Source organism: Anolis sagrei, chromosome 4 (genome assembly GCF_037176765.1).
Source record: "Anolis sagrei isolate rAnoSag1 chromosome 4, rAnoSag1.mat, whole genome shotgun sequence".
NCBI classification, from domain to species: Eukaryota; Metazoa; Chordata; class Lepidosauria; order Squamata; family Dactyloidae; genus Anolis; species Anolis sagrei.
The window spans coordinates 165,654,816-165,669,901 of NC_090024.1; the positions used below are offsets into that span (position 1 = coordinate 165,654,816).

The following is a 15,086-nucleotide window of genomic DNA, read 5'->3' on the forward strand; positions in this document are numbered from 1 at the left end:
AGTCCGCACAACCATATATCCCAATTCAAAGCAGATAATGTGGTATTTTATGCCTTGATATTCTGGGATATAGGGCTGTGTGGAAGGGCCCAGGGTTGCCATGAGTGTTCCGCACTGTATGGCTATGTTCTAGAAGCATTCTCTCCTGATGTTTTGCCCGCATCTGTGACAGGCATCCTCAGAGGTTGTGAGGTCTGTTGAAAACTATGCAAGTGAGGTTTATATATCTGTGGAATGTTCAGGGTGGGAGAAAAAACTCTTGTCTGTTCTTCCCTTGTGTAGTTTCCAACAGATCTCACAACCTCTGAGGATGCCTGCCATAGATGCAGGGAAAATGTCAGGAGAGAATGTTTCTGGAACATGGCCATAGAACCTGGAAAATTCACAGCAACCCAGTGATTCCAGCCATGAAACCTTTCAACAACACATCAAGCAAAAACAGTTTATTTCTATATACCTTGCGACCTGGAACAAAAAAGAAAGAAGGTAATGCTCTATCAAGTGTTTCAACCTTATAGCAGAAATCTTTTAATTCACTTTCAAAGTGCAATTGTGTACAAACGTTAAAACTGTGATGGTTAAACTATTTAATTTTTTAGAAATAGCTTACATATTCTCTTTCAATAATCTCAAAAAAGTTACAACTGTATGGTAAATGACAACATTATTAAAAGCTGAAATTTACATTGTTGTTGTTGCATATAATGATTTTTAAATACATACAGCCACTGCTAGCCCATCAGGCCTATTGGCTCTTTGATTACAGATTCAGTAAATTATATATTACCTCCATCAAGATGACAACCTTCAGAACAATACAGTTGATGAACATATCACAAAGTAACCTTCTGAGTCAGCATTCACTGTCACTTTCTGGGAATCTTATGTTTAGTATGCTTTGGTATTTCTATATACATCTATAGCACCATGACATAGAAAATGGATTAAGGATAGATAGTACTTGTTGCCTGAACAGTGAACAACCACCAAAAGACACAAAATACCCTCAAAAGTAGGAAGGAAGGCATTGTTGTTCTCCTAGGGCCTTCCACACAGCACTGCATAAGATACAAACTTGAAGAAGGAGCTGTTTATTGAACAGGATGCACAACTAATGATAAAAGTATTGGCATTTTGCAAGAATAACTGAACATGACACTTCTGCACAAGAGGTTGTTTTAAAAATATAACAAAAAAAAGGAATGGGGTGACCTACTGGTTTATGTAACCCCTGTGTATCTAAAAGCAACAAATAGGAGCCCATCCACAGTCATGTAACCCAGTATATCGACACAGAAAATCCCACAATGTCTGCTTTGAACTGGGAACCCTACCACACAGCTCAATAAAATCCAACATTAACTGCTTTGTAACCCCTGTGTATCTAAAAGCAACAAATAGGAGCCCATCCACAGAGTCATGTAACCCAGTATATCGACGCAGAAAATCCCACAATATCTGCTTTGAACTGGGAACCCTACCACACAGCTAAATAAAATCCAACATTAACTGCTTTGCACTGGGATATATGGTAGGGTGAACTCAGATAACCCAGTTCAAAGCAGATATTGTGGGCTATTCTGCCTTGATATTCTGGGTTATATGGCTGTGTGGAAGGGCCCTGGGTTATCTGAGTCCACACTGCCATATTTCCAGTTCAAAGCAAAAAAGGTGGAATTTTATTCATCTGTGTGGAAGGGGCCTAGCAAAGAAAGAAAAGCCAACCAAAGAGAAGAAAAACTCAGTAATTTCATCTATTCTAACCAAAGATTATTTTAATTTTACTTCTGTCCATAGATATAAGGTAAAATTTAAGCCTCTTTTTATCTGTGTGTATCTGTTAAATGCATTATAATAGTGATTTGTTCCACTTTGCTGTTTTAACGATGACCCCTTCTACATTGTCATATAATCCAGATTATCAAAGAAGATAATTCAGATTATCCGCTTTGAACTGAATTATATGAGTCTACACTGCAATATAATCCAGTTCAAAACTGATTATCTGGATTTTAGATGGCAGTGTAGATGGGGGCTATGTTGCATCCCACTTTGAGCTGCAAGAGGAGGCTGGTAATTAGATAGATAGATAGATAGATAGATAGATAGATAGATAGATAGATAGGAAAGGTAAAGGTTTCCCCTGACATTAAGTCTAGTCATGTCCAACTCTGGAGGTTGGTTCTCATCTCCATTTCTAAGCTGGGGACCCAGTGTTGTCCGTAGACACCTCCAAAGTCATGTGGCCAGCATGACTGGATGGAGCACAGTTGCTTTCCCATTAGAGTGGTACCTACTGATCTACTCACATTTGCATGTTTTCAACCTGCTAGATTGGCAGAAGCTGGGCCTAAAAGCAGGAACTCACCTTGCTCCTTGGATTCAAACGATTTCGGTCAGCAAGTTCAGCAGCTCAGCAGTTTAACCCGCTGTGCCAGCAAGGGTTTATGTCCATAGATATAAGTTAATTTAAAACTGCTTTTTATCTGTATCTGTTATATGCATTTTAATAGTTATTTGTTCTACTTTGCTGTTTTAACGATAGTCCCTTCTACACTGCCATATAATTTATTTATTATTTATTTAAAACATTTATATTCTGCCCTTCTCACCCTGAGGGGACTCAGGGCGAAGCGCAACATATATACGGCAGACATTCAATATCGGAACATAAAATAAACTATAAATATACATAAACACTTAAATCAATTATCTTTACTTTAAAATGTATTGTTTAAAACCATTTATATCCACCCATTATCTCGCTATCCATCCATCATCTATCTCTATCCATTCATCCATCTCTCTATCTATCTATCTATCTATCTCTATCCATTTATCATCTATCTATCTATTTATTTATCTATCCATCCATCTATTCATCTATCCCAGGGCCCTTCCACACAAATCCCAGAATATCAAGGCACACAATATCTGCTTTGAACTGGGTTATCTAAGTCCACACTCAGCTAATGTGGGATTTCCTGCCTTTATATTCTAGGATATAGGGCTGTGTGAAAGGGCCCTGAATGTGGACTCAGATAACCCAGTTTAAATCAAATATTGTGGGATATTTAGCTTTGACATTCTGGGATATAGGGCTGTGCAGAATGGCCCAGAGGGTTTTGGACTTGCTATCTATCTATCCATCCATCCATTCATCTATCTATCCATCCATCATCTATCTGACTATCTCCATCCACCCATCCATCATCTAATTATCTCTATCTATCATCTATTTCTATCCATCCATCATCTCTCTTTCTCTCCCTCTATCAGAGATTATCAGAACAGATAATCCAGATTATTGATTTATTTATTTAAAATATTCGTCTACACTGCCATATAATCCAGGTCAAAGCAGATAATCTGGTTTTAGATGGCAGTGTAAAAGGGGCCTATGTTGCACCCCACCTTGAGCTGCAAGGGGAGGCTAGCAATTAATCTATATAAATAAAAATGCAATGATCTTTTGTGGGATTAACATAACTCAAAAACCACTGGACGAATAGACACCAAATTTGGACACAATACACATATCAGGCCAACGAGTGACCATCACTCATAAAAACATTGAAAAACACAACAGATGGGACTTTAAAAGCCAAAAAACCAAAATTACATTACAACGCACGTGCAAAACCACATATATACACAAACATACATATATACACAAACATACACACACTCATATACACACACACACAACACATATACACAGATTGGGCTACAGCTAGTTATAGATAAATAGATAGATGGATAGGATAGATAGTATTTACACACACAGTATACACACACAGTATTCAGGTCTTAATATTGTAACTATTTGGTAAAGAACTCATTCCAGTCCACAAGCGACCAATAAAACTTATTCAGGATCCAATGCTCATCCAATTAACCGCGGTTATTTAAACTGTTTAGATAAACAGCTCTCCTCCTGCTAAAACCTGGGTTTCTCTAGCATTAGATTAAAAGCAGGGCAAAGCCAGATTAAGGAAACTAATATACATGGACTAATATGCCACGGCCTTTCCAACACCACCCCCACCCTCCTCACTGATCTGCAGCCCATTTATCCATACAACACACACCATCACCATCAGCCCCCCAAAATGTAGGTCAGAAAGCAAACCAAGAACAGTGAGGGCAGAAACGAAGCAACAAACAAGGCAAAAGTGGCGCTCCATGCCGCCTTGAGGTCCCATCCCCATCCCCTGCTTGGACAGAGTTTGTCCCAACTCGTGTTGAGAAGTTTCAAGGTCCCTTCACCTCTGCCTTGTGTTTGGGGCATTTGGAGGGGATTCCAACTCCCCAGCACAACGAGGGCGACCACACCAGGTCGGAGTTGACCTCCCCAAGAAGGGAAAGGGGCCTCGGGGACCCCACACACCCCATCGCCGCCTCCCTCTACTGATGTGTTGCATGCCCGCCTGAGGAAAGGGAGAGGGAGCAGGCAATGTGGGGTAGTTTACCTCACCAGGCGCAAAAGCAGCTCGGAAGCGCTTCCCTTTCGGCCAGTATCCAGGAGCTGGCACCGACCCTCCTCAACCGAGGCGGGAAAAGGGCCCACAACGATGCTCGGGGGCCAACCAGAGCAGAGCTTCCTCCTCTTCCTCTTCCTCTTCCTCCTCAGCGCCTTTCCGCGAGCATCCCTCTTTCCCGGTGCATTTCAATAGCAAGGCTGCGTTCGGCTCTCCCTGGGCGCGCGTGCCCGAGGGAGGGAGTGCGCGCGCACGCTCGAGAAAGAGCGCGCGAGCAAGGAAGGAAAGAAGGCAGCGCGGGCCACCACCTGTCGAGGCGCCTCTGCAGGCTCAAAGGCACCCTAGGGCAGGCAGGGGCAAACTTGGACCTTCCAGGTGTTATGGACTTCAACTCCCACCATTCCTAACAGCCTTCCGGCTGTTAGGAATGGTGGTAGTTGAAGTCCAAAACACCTGGAGGGCCCAAGTTTGCCCATGCCTGCCCTAGCCCTGTCTACATGGCCATGTAATGCATCATACCCTCAATGTAGATCAGTGTTTCTCAACCTGGGGGTCAGGACCCCTGGGGGGCAGGCCCGTAGCGACCCCCCCCCCCCCGAAATGTTTCAGATTTTTTAAAAAAAAAACCTGGTTTACTCATGAATTTTAACTGGTTAACCAAATCCCCATGCTAAATCTATGAGATGCAAAAAATCAAGAGTCCCTCCAGAACTGCAAGCACTATCTCAAGCAAATATTAGCAATTTATTCACACTGTCATTACTTGCAGCAATAGCCGATGTAGTTGTTCTGGTACAGCTGTACCAGGAGCTCCAACTTTATTTGCTTTGTATTAAATGTTTGCTTGCAGTCCTAGGTTTCAGGGACTCTGCAGATAGGTGGCTTCTTTGGTTGCAGTCATAGGGCAAGTCACCTGTCCATCATTATTAAGTTTTGATTCCGCCCCTTGCTCAGGGCAATTGGGAAGGGAAGGGAGCCATATTTAGTTAGTCTGAGCAAGGTAAGCTTATGTATAGGATGTGTGCAAGCTTCCCCTGCACAAAAGCTTCAACCCTTAAGACCTTCCGGGGAAGAAAGATCTTAAGAGTCTCCAAAGAATTTCCAGGAAAACAGCCCTAAAGACCAAAGAACTCCAGCTGGAGAACATCTACTGCCTTGCTGGTAGGTCCACTCGGCGTTCGAGATGCAGTTCGACCCGGTAGCAGAGCCCACATCAGTAAGGGTTAGATTACAGTCAGCCTGGGAGAAGTTAAAAAGGGGATTTTCCTTTAAAGAAGAAGTTATTGAAGACAGTTGCCTGTCCTTCGTGGGCAAGATTAGGAATTCACCAGTTGCCTAAAAGCTTGGAATCGTTTGCTTAACTTTACTGAAGACAAGAGAAGTTTCTGTTTGATTGTTCATTAATAAAAGACTTTGTTGTACTTCTCAAGCCATCTAAAGACTGTTTGTGGTGGAAACCTCTGAGAACTTCTCTTTAGGCCCTCTGGCTTCCCGTTGGGCAAAGGTTGCACATCCTGTTCTAAAGACAATTATTTACAGGCCCAGCGCGTGACAGAACAGTAGTGATGCAACCAAGTTGGGGCGGGGGAGGGGGGATGTTGAATGCTCTCATTAAGGAGGCCAGACTTGGTGGAGGTGGTTGACAGGGGCGGAGCTGCAAGCTATGGCAGGCTGCTCTGCCCTCTGCTGTGCTCTTTGCTTCAGCGTGAGCTAGAAGGCAGGTTTCAACCCCCCCCCCCGCAAAATTTTCACCCCCCCCCCCTGAAATTTCAACCCCTCCTGAATTTTTTTTCTGGCTACGGCCCTGCTGGGGGGGGGGGGTCCTGAGGGGGTGTCAGAGGGGTCTCCAAAGATCACCAGGAAACACAGTCTTTTCTGTGGGTCATAAAGGTTTAGTGTGGGACACTTGGCCCAATTGTCTCAAAGGTGGGGTTCAGAATGCTCTTTGATTGTAGGTGAACTATAAATCCCAGCAACTACAACTCCCAAATGCAGAGGCGGCCCTAGGTAATTTTCATCAGTAAGCAAACAGTATTTTGGTGACCCCCCAACCAATCACTGATATATATTGTCTGTTCGTCATTGGAGTTCTGTGTGCCATATTTGGTTCAATTCGATCATTGGTGGAGTTCAGAATGCTCTTTGATTGTAGGTGAACTATACATCCCAGTAACTACAACTCGCATATGTCAAGGTCTATTTTCCCCCAAGAGCGCCTCAAGAGCGCCCCTGGGCAAAATCAACTATACTGCAAATGCTTACTTTGTGTAATGGGTTGAGCCACCCCTGCCCAAATGTCAAGGTATATTTTCCCCATGCAATCATGCTGGCCATATAACCTTGGATCAGTGTTTCTCACCCTGGGGGTCGGGACCCCTGAGGGGGGTCATGAGTGGATGTCAGAGGGGTCTCCAAAGACCATCAGGAAACACAGTCTTTTCTGTGGGTCATAGGGTTCTGTGTGGGATGCTTGGTCCAATTCTCTCATTAGTGAGGTTCAGAATACTCTTTGATTGTAGATGAACTATAAATCCCAACAACTACAACTCCCAAATGTCAAGCTCTATTTTCCCCATGCAGTCATGCCAGCCACATAATCTTGGAACAGTGTTTCTCACCCTGGGGGTCGGGACCCCTGGGGGGGTCGTGAGTGGTTGTCAGAGGGGTCTCATTGGTGGGGTTCAAAATGTTCTTTGATTATAGGTGAACTATAAATCCCAACAACTACAACTCCCAAATGTCAAGGTCTATTTTCCCCATGCAGTCATGCCGGCCACATAACCTTGGAGGTGTCTGCGAATAATGTAGGCTCTTTAGCTTAGAAATGGAGATGAGCACCACCCCCCAAGAGTCGGGCACAACTAAACTTAATGTCAAAGGGAAATCTTTACCTTTACTACTAATAAAAAAAAACTTTATTTCTAATCCACCCTCTCTCCCCAAAGGGGCTTAGGGCAGCTTCCAAAACAAAAGGCAAATATTCAATGCCATGTATAGTCATAAAAAGTCAATGCTCTAAAAATAATAACAACTGAGTAAATAGATTAAAACACAGATAAAAATAGACCGCCATGGAGAAGATGGGCGAACAGGCCTCCTGAAGTGCATGAGCAATAAAGACTGTTTAAATATGAGATATAAAAATATAAGATATATGAGATATAAAACTGACTCTCGGAATGTGCATACCCTTAACAGGGAACCCACAGGATTGGAATCCTCTTGTCCACTTCCGCCCCCTCACACTCCTTAATGAGCACAGACGTGACAGCCTTTAAAATATATCTTTATGTTCACTGGGTTTATTATAGAACGGCTGTTCCCTCACACTGACGTCTCCACGAACTAAATAAATAAATCTTGATGGGACTGAAAACATGAGGTTATCCTCTTCAAACCTTTATTTATTTTTATTTACTTTTTTGATGTGTTATATTACAGGCAGTCCCCAAGTTACAAACATCTCTTAGAAACAGTTCACAATTTAGAATGGGGGTGAAAGAAATATATCCCTTGGAAATTCACTCCTGGAAAGAGTTATCATGGGGGAAAGGGGTCTCTACTGAGCCCCCTTCCACACAGCTGTATAAAATCCACATTGAACCAGATGATATAGCAGTGTGGACTCAGATAACCCAATTCAAAGCAGATATTGTGGATTACTTTGATATTATGGGTTGCATGGCTGTGTGGAAGGGCCCTGAATCTTTATCACCAGCCCTTGTTTCCACAACAAGCCAAATAATTCAAAGTCCAGTTATCACAGGTACAGAAAGTGAGGTAAACTCTTCTGAACAGGGGCACAGGCAGCAAAACAAAGAAGACCACAGGGGTGTCAACCCCTATGCTATGCAAAGCTAATATCAATGGGCCTTCCACACAGCCATATAACCCAGAATATCAAGGCAGATAATCCACAATATCTGCTTTGAACTGGGTTATTTTCAGTCCACACTGTCATATATTCTAGTTCAAAGCAGATAATGTGGGATTTTATTCAGCTGTACAGAAGGGGTCTTAATGTAAGTCCCTGTTCCAAATTACATACAAATTCAACTTAAAAATCAACCTACAGAACCTATCTTATTTGTAACTTGGGGACTGCCTGTACTTTTTTTTTTCTCAACAGAGTGACTCAAGGCAGCTAACAGCAAACATGAGACAGTGTAATACAAAAGTAAAATGCACAGAAATGTGAATATAAAAATGTAAAAACAACTAAATCTTTGGGGTATACATACAAATTAAAATACAATAACAACATGATTAAAATTACAGTTAAAAACCATACATCCCACAATATTCCAGTCACAGCATGATGCAATTCCTTATGTTCAACCTGCAACTAAATTAAGAGCCATTTTAAAACAAATCATGGCACAGAGCATTCAAAACCTAGTTTGTTGTCCAGTGTTCACTCTTTCAAATGTGACCTCAGAAGGGAGTTCCATATCTCTGGATCAGTTGCCATGAAGCCTTAGTATCCCCACCAAACATGTCCTTTTAGGTAATGAAGGGAGTTAAAGGCCCTCTGTGAGACTATTAAATTGTTGGCATGTGCCTTCAAGTCATTCCAGATTTATAGTAACCCCTTCATTGTGTTTTCACCACAATTTTGTACAGTAGAGTTTGCCATGGCCTCCCTTTGAGGCTGAGAGAAAATGGCTTACTCAAGGCTAACTAGTGAGATTCATTGACCAAGCAGGATTTCAAACCCCAGCCTCCAGAGTTGTGGTCCAATGCTCAAAACCAGAGCTGAAAGAGTAGGCAAAGAATATGCATCCCATCTGAAATCCTGTAGCTGCCTCTTGCAAAATTCTGGGACCTCACAACCTCTGAAGATGCTTGCCATAGGTGCAGGTGAAACGTCAGGAGAGAATGCTTCTACAATATGGCCATATAGCCTGAAAAATCTACAACAACCCATATCCAGGGATTGTCTGACTGAGCATTTTAAAGGCCTCTCCCCTAAACTACAAGCTCCAGAATTCTTTAGGAGGTAGCCACAGGATTTCAGATGGGATCCATTCTCTCTGCCTACTCTTCCAGATCTAGTGTGACACCATGCTGTCCTTTTACTTATGCACAAACAATGTTTGCACAGCAACATTGCTTGTCTCCACGCTATAACTCTTGCTGTGTTTTCTCATAATGGTTCACTTGCGCATCATATATTTAAAAAGGATACTCACTTCAAATATGAAATAACTGCAAAGAACTCTTGTGGCCAGGTTCCTATTTATTACAATCTAGAATAGACTTCTTTTTACAGAGGACTGTTGATAGAAATCTTACAACATAGGCTTTGTCCACCTGACCAAAAAAAATCCATTTCACACTGCATTTCCCTGGTTTGTATTGATCCCACAGTGAGTCCATTAACATCACACACATCATGATGAGATCACAATAACCATCCATATATTTTTCAGTAGTGAAAGGGAATAGCCAGCTATCTCCAATCTTTTGCATTATTTTTGGCTATATGGTTGCATATGCTCTGTTTTCCCCCCTATCATGCCTTCAAATATAGCTATAGCCTGTTAAGCAGGATGTGCTTAATCATGTGTTTGCCACTGCTGCTCAACCTCCTCACACTACTTCTATTTCCCTTCCATATCTTCCCAAAAGCATCAGCCCCTCACTCCATTTCCTACCACAAAGTCTCTCACCTTCTACTGTCAGATTTTAACCTCCTTTCTCAAGGATCCCTGTCCTCCGCATTCTGCTAAAGAATCTCACGTGGCCCAGGCCAACTCCCATCAACTTGTTTCACCCACTAGTAACTCCTCCACAGCAATGCAGTGCAGCCTTAAAAGGCTGGATATATACCAAATAATAATACTTTTTTCTGGGAATCTGTGGAGTAAAAAGTAACTGTTTTTAAAAACTGAATTAGAGGAGAGCAATGACCAATCTTGATAAAACAATCAAGAGTAGAGACATCACATTGGCAACGAAGATCCACATAGTCAAAGCAATGGTATTCCCCATAGTAACCTATGGATGTGAGAGCTGGACCAGAAGGAAGGCTGAGCAAAGGAAGATAGACGCTTTTGAACTGTGGTTCTGGAGGAAAATTCTGAGTGTGCCTTGGACCATGAGAAGATCCAACCAGTCCATACTTCAGGAAATAAAGCCCGGCTGCTCATTGGAGGGAAGGATATTAGAGGCACAGATGAAGTACTTTGGCCACATCATGAGAAGACAGCAGCTGTGATATGATTACAATTTAGTCTGTGTAGACAACTATGTAGAAGAAACCTGTATTATCGGAATACCTCTGTGTGTCTGTGTAATTGCCTACAAGTTGTCTATCAACTCATGGTGACCTCATGGGTTTCATAGCATTTTCTTAAGAAAGAAATACTCAGAGGTGGTTTGGTCCGTTCTTTCTCCCAAAATATGCCCTACAGCACCAGGTATTAATTGGTGGTCTTCCATCCAAGTATTAACCACCAGAGCTGTCCCTGCCTAGCTTCCAAGATCAGATGGAATCTGGTGCCTTTAAGGTATTTAGACATCTAGAAAATGCTAGCTATTTGAAACTGGATCTACACTGCCAAATTATCCAGTTTCTGAATTCAGATTATCTGCTTTGAACTGGATTAGATGGCAGTGTAGACTTATATAATCCAGTTCAAAGAAAATAATCTGGATTCAGAAACTGGATTATATGGCAGTGTAATGGAGCCTCAGTGTATTTTACATTCTATAAAACTATGGGCAGGGCTTGTCTCATTGACTGTAACTGCAAGTTGTTCTGATAGCCTTTTTCAGCTTGCTTCTTTTCTACTTGCAGGAAAACAGGATACGATGACTTTCAGCCCAACCAAATATGATTGGAGTCATGGTTTTTAAGCCTGTTCCTTGAGTTATTTGGGCACTTATTCAAAATTGCATTGGCTTAATCAAATCAGCTGTAGTTTCTTAGATATAGTTATCAAAACTTTCTATGGGCAAGTAAATAACGACTGGTATGTGGCATATGTTCTCTATCTCAAAAACTTGAGCTGATGGGGGAAACTGGTGTCATTTTAGGACTCAGCAGATCAAATGTTCCCAGAAACAGGGCTATCATGTGTGTAATCTTTGCCATACAACTATCATTCACAGAATGGCTTGGCATAGGACCTGGAAATAAATCAACTTGAAACTGGGACTGCAATATGAAATATTGCAACAAAAAAGAAAGAGATGAGTAGAAACACTGCATGTACAAAAAACAAATCAGGTATTATGTCTACACCAGAAGTGTTGAGTTATGGAATAGAATTGAAGGAAATCAGAGAAAAATACTCCATGTTTATATATATAAATAAATTATTTCCCTTAAAAAAACTCTCAACCCCTAATTCAGTCAGTTTTATTTACATTATTGTGCCCGAAGTATTAGGACCACTTATCAATTATGTATAATCCTCTCTGGATGTTGAGATGTTAAGGAGAAGCCAATTTGAGAATATTGCCACCTCTGGAGGCTCCTCCTATGAATCTCACTGAGGCTTGACCTACACTGCCATATAATGCAGTTTCAGAATGTGGATAAATTGTATTGTACTGAATTATATGGCAGTATGTAGTCTCACATAATCACTGGGGATCCAGCCTATGCTGGAGGGGTCACACTACTTCTAAAGACACAGGTCCACAGTTTGGGGGTCCTCCTGGCTTCAGCACTGAATCTGGAGGCCCAAGTGTCAGACGCGGCCAGAAGGTCCTTTGCACAATTAAAACTTGTGTGCTAACTGTGCCCGTTCCTTGAGAAGCCAGATCTGGCCATGGTGGTACATGCCTTAGTTACATCCTGTCTGGATTACTGTAATGTGCTTTACATGGCGTTGCCTCTGAAGAGTGCTTGGAAACTTCAGCTGGTCCAAAGAGCTTCAGCCAGATTGCTCACTGGGGCTGGCTGCAGGGAGCGGACAACCCCCCCCCCCCTCCCCAATTGCAGCAGCTCCACTGTCTGCTATTTTGTTTCTGGGCACAATTCAAAGTGCTGGTTAAGACCTTTAAAGCCCTAGACAGTTCAGGTCCAGGCTATTTGGACCCTGAATAAATTGACCCATTTTGGGGGAGTGAGTTTTTGACTAAAATTTCGATACAGTGTTCCCTCACTTATCACAGGTGTTACATTCCAGGACCACCCACAAAAAGTAAAAATTCATAAAGTAGGGACAGTATATACGGTATGTATATTGCATCCTGAGGGTGAGGCAGAAGCGAGGAGAGATTTAAAGGCACCGTGCACCTTTTTTTTTTTTTTTTTTTGCTAGCTATCTCTGCTTTGCTTTGCAATCTCTCTTGATAGGTTGCCTCTCTCCCGAGGGAGGGGGTAAAACCCCCTTCCACGCTCCATCATTGTGAGAAGGCGAGATTAGAACGTCGCTCTGGGCAAAGGCAACCATTTATAAACTGGGAGGCAAAAACCCACAACACAGCGAGTCCTCGAAAAGCGAACCGCAAAATAGCGAAAGAACACTCTATAGGGTAGGTAATTTAGAAACGTATCTACAAAAAATGTATGAGAAAAATGGGTTTATTGGTGATTCCAGTCACAGATTATTAAACCCTAAACAGGCAATCCCTGAGTTACAAATATCCAACTTATAAATGATTCATAGTTAAGAATGGGGGTAAGACAACTAGAAGGGAGAGAAATCCACCTCTCAGAAGGTAAATTCACTCACGAAAGCATTATTATGAGGAAAAGGTGTATCCACTGAAGCTTTATCACCAATCCTTGTTTCCACAACAAGCCATTTTTTTCAAAATCTAATTATCACAGGAACAGAATGGGAGATGAAATCTTCTGAACAGTGGTACAGACAGCAAAACAAACACCACAGGAGTGCTAACCCTTCCCTATGCTATCTATCTATCTATCTATCTATCTCAAGTTACACTTTAAAAATGTACCTGTTCCGATTTACATACAGATTCAACTTAAGAACAAACCTTCAGAATCTATCTTGTTCATAACTTGGGCACTGCATGTAAATGCATACTCTGGGGAAAAAATGCTGCCTGCATATCATCATTTCACTGGATGCCTTAAATTGTTTCATAGTTGAATGGATGTTGAAACTTGAACTTATGATAAAATATGTTTACAAATTATCTATTACAAATTTATAACAAAAATAGGCTATGGTGAGAATCAGTGGCATGTATTCCAAGTTATTACATAATATGAAAGCTCACAAAACATCATTCTTCCCAGCCCCTTTTAGCTGCATTCATAGTGAGAGACTTCGGTCATTTTGAATGGGAATTATATCCACACAGAAGACAAGCAACCAAAATTGTAAGGCTATATAGCAGAGCATTGATATAAGTCAATGGCAAGTTCTACTAAACTTTTGGGAAAATTTATTAAGACAATTATTAGCAAGAATGTTACAATTATTTGTGTACAAATATAAATATGTAACATTTATGTAATGTCTATATGTAATAAAATGGCAATATGTAAGTTTTTTTTCCCCATGTCAGGAGCGACTTGAGAAACTGCAAGCCCCTTCTAGTGTGAGAGAATTGGCCGTCTGCAAAGACATTGTCCAGGGGACGCCCGGGTGTTTTGGTGTTTAACCATCCTTGTGGAAGGCTTCACTCATGTCCCCACATGGCGAGCTGGAGCTGACAGAAGGAACTGAACCCGCTTTCCCTGGATTCAAAATGCTAACCTGTTGGTCAGCAGTCCTGCCAGCACAAGGGTTTGACCCACCAGGGGCTCAATATGTAAGGTGTAAATATGTATGTTGTATGATGTGAAATACAGATAATGGTATTATTTTTTTCCAGTTACTTGAGAGCAAATGTGGAAGGATGTTGAAGTGGTTGATAGCAATGAAATAATGGGTGCAAGAACTAAAAAGGAAGTGTAGTGGTTTGAACATGGAACTACAACTCAAATCCCTACTCACCTAACCCATTAGGTGATTTTTGGCGGATTGCGCTCTCTCAACCACAGAAGTAGGCAAAGGCAAGCTTCCTTTGAACGAATCTTACCAATAAAATGTCATGGCAGATTGACAAGGCTAAGAACTGACCTCTGATTCAGTTTAGGACCCCTGCCAGTATTAGTGCTGCCATCTGTCACCACTTCACCCTGCACCCCACCAAATAGCTCTACAGCTGTTATTTACTCATTACAGGGCGAGTGTATTTTTTCTTCAAAGCCTCATGGCCTTGCGGTGAAGTGGAAGAATGATTTTCATCCTGACAACAGCTGGTGAATGAAACAATAAAGCTCTCCTTCCTGGACACAGCAGTGCGAATAGCAGTCCATGCCCCCTTCTGCACCTTTAGTTAATTAAGGGAAAATGAAGATGTAGCTGCATGGTATATATTCAATAGAATGTGCAGAATAACTCCTTGAATGAAAAAGTTGAAAACCATCTTTGTTGCACTGTTCAACCTTGACTTCATATTGCAGTGCCAGAAAAAAAAGTAAGACCTCTTAATTGTCAGAAGGAAGGCTGTTCTCAGAACACCTTTAATATCTATCATAAAATGTGGTTACAGAATTGCTTTTAAAGCAGTAGTGCTGTATGCCTTTACACAGTAATCCTATCCTCCACATCCCACAGGGATAAGATAAGC

General features: G+C 41.7%; 1 protein-coding gene across 2 annotated transcripts in view; it reads right to left on the reverse strand.

Moving 5' to 3' along the window:
- PDE4B (phosphodiesterase 4B) overlaps window positions 1–4,720 on the reverse strand; it is a 298,925-nt gene extending 294,205 nt beyond the window's left edge. The window contains exon 1 of one of the 2 annotated variants that reach the window (XM_060773682.2): window positions 4,478–4,720. The gene's annotated coding sequence lies outside the window, so the exon portion shown is untranslated. Of the gene's footprint in view, window positions 1–4,472 lie in introns of both variants that reach the window. The other variant, XM_060773681.2, reaches the window with a different exon arrangement.
- Between the last annotated feature and the right edge of the window lie 10,366 nt (window positions 4,721–15,086).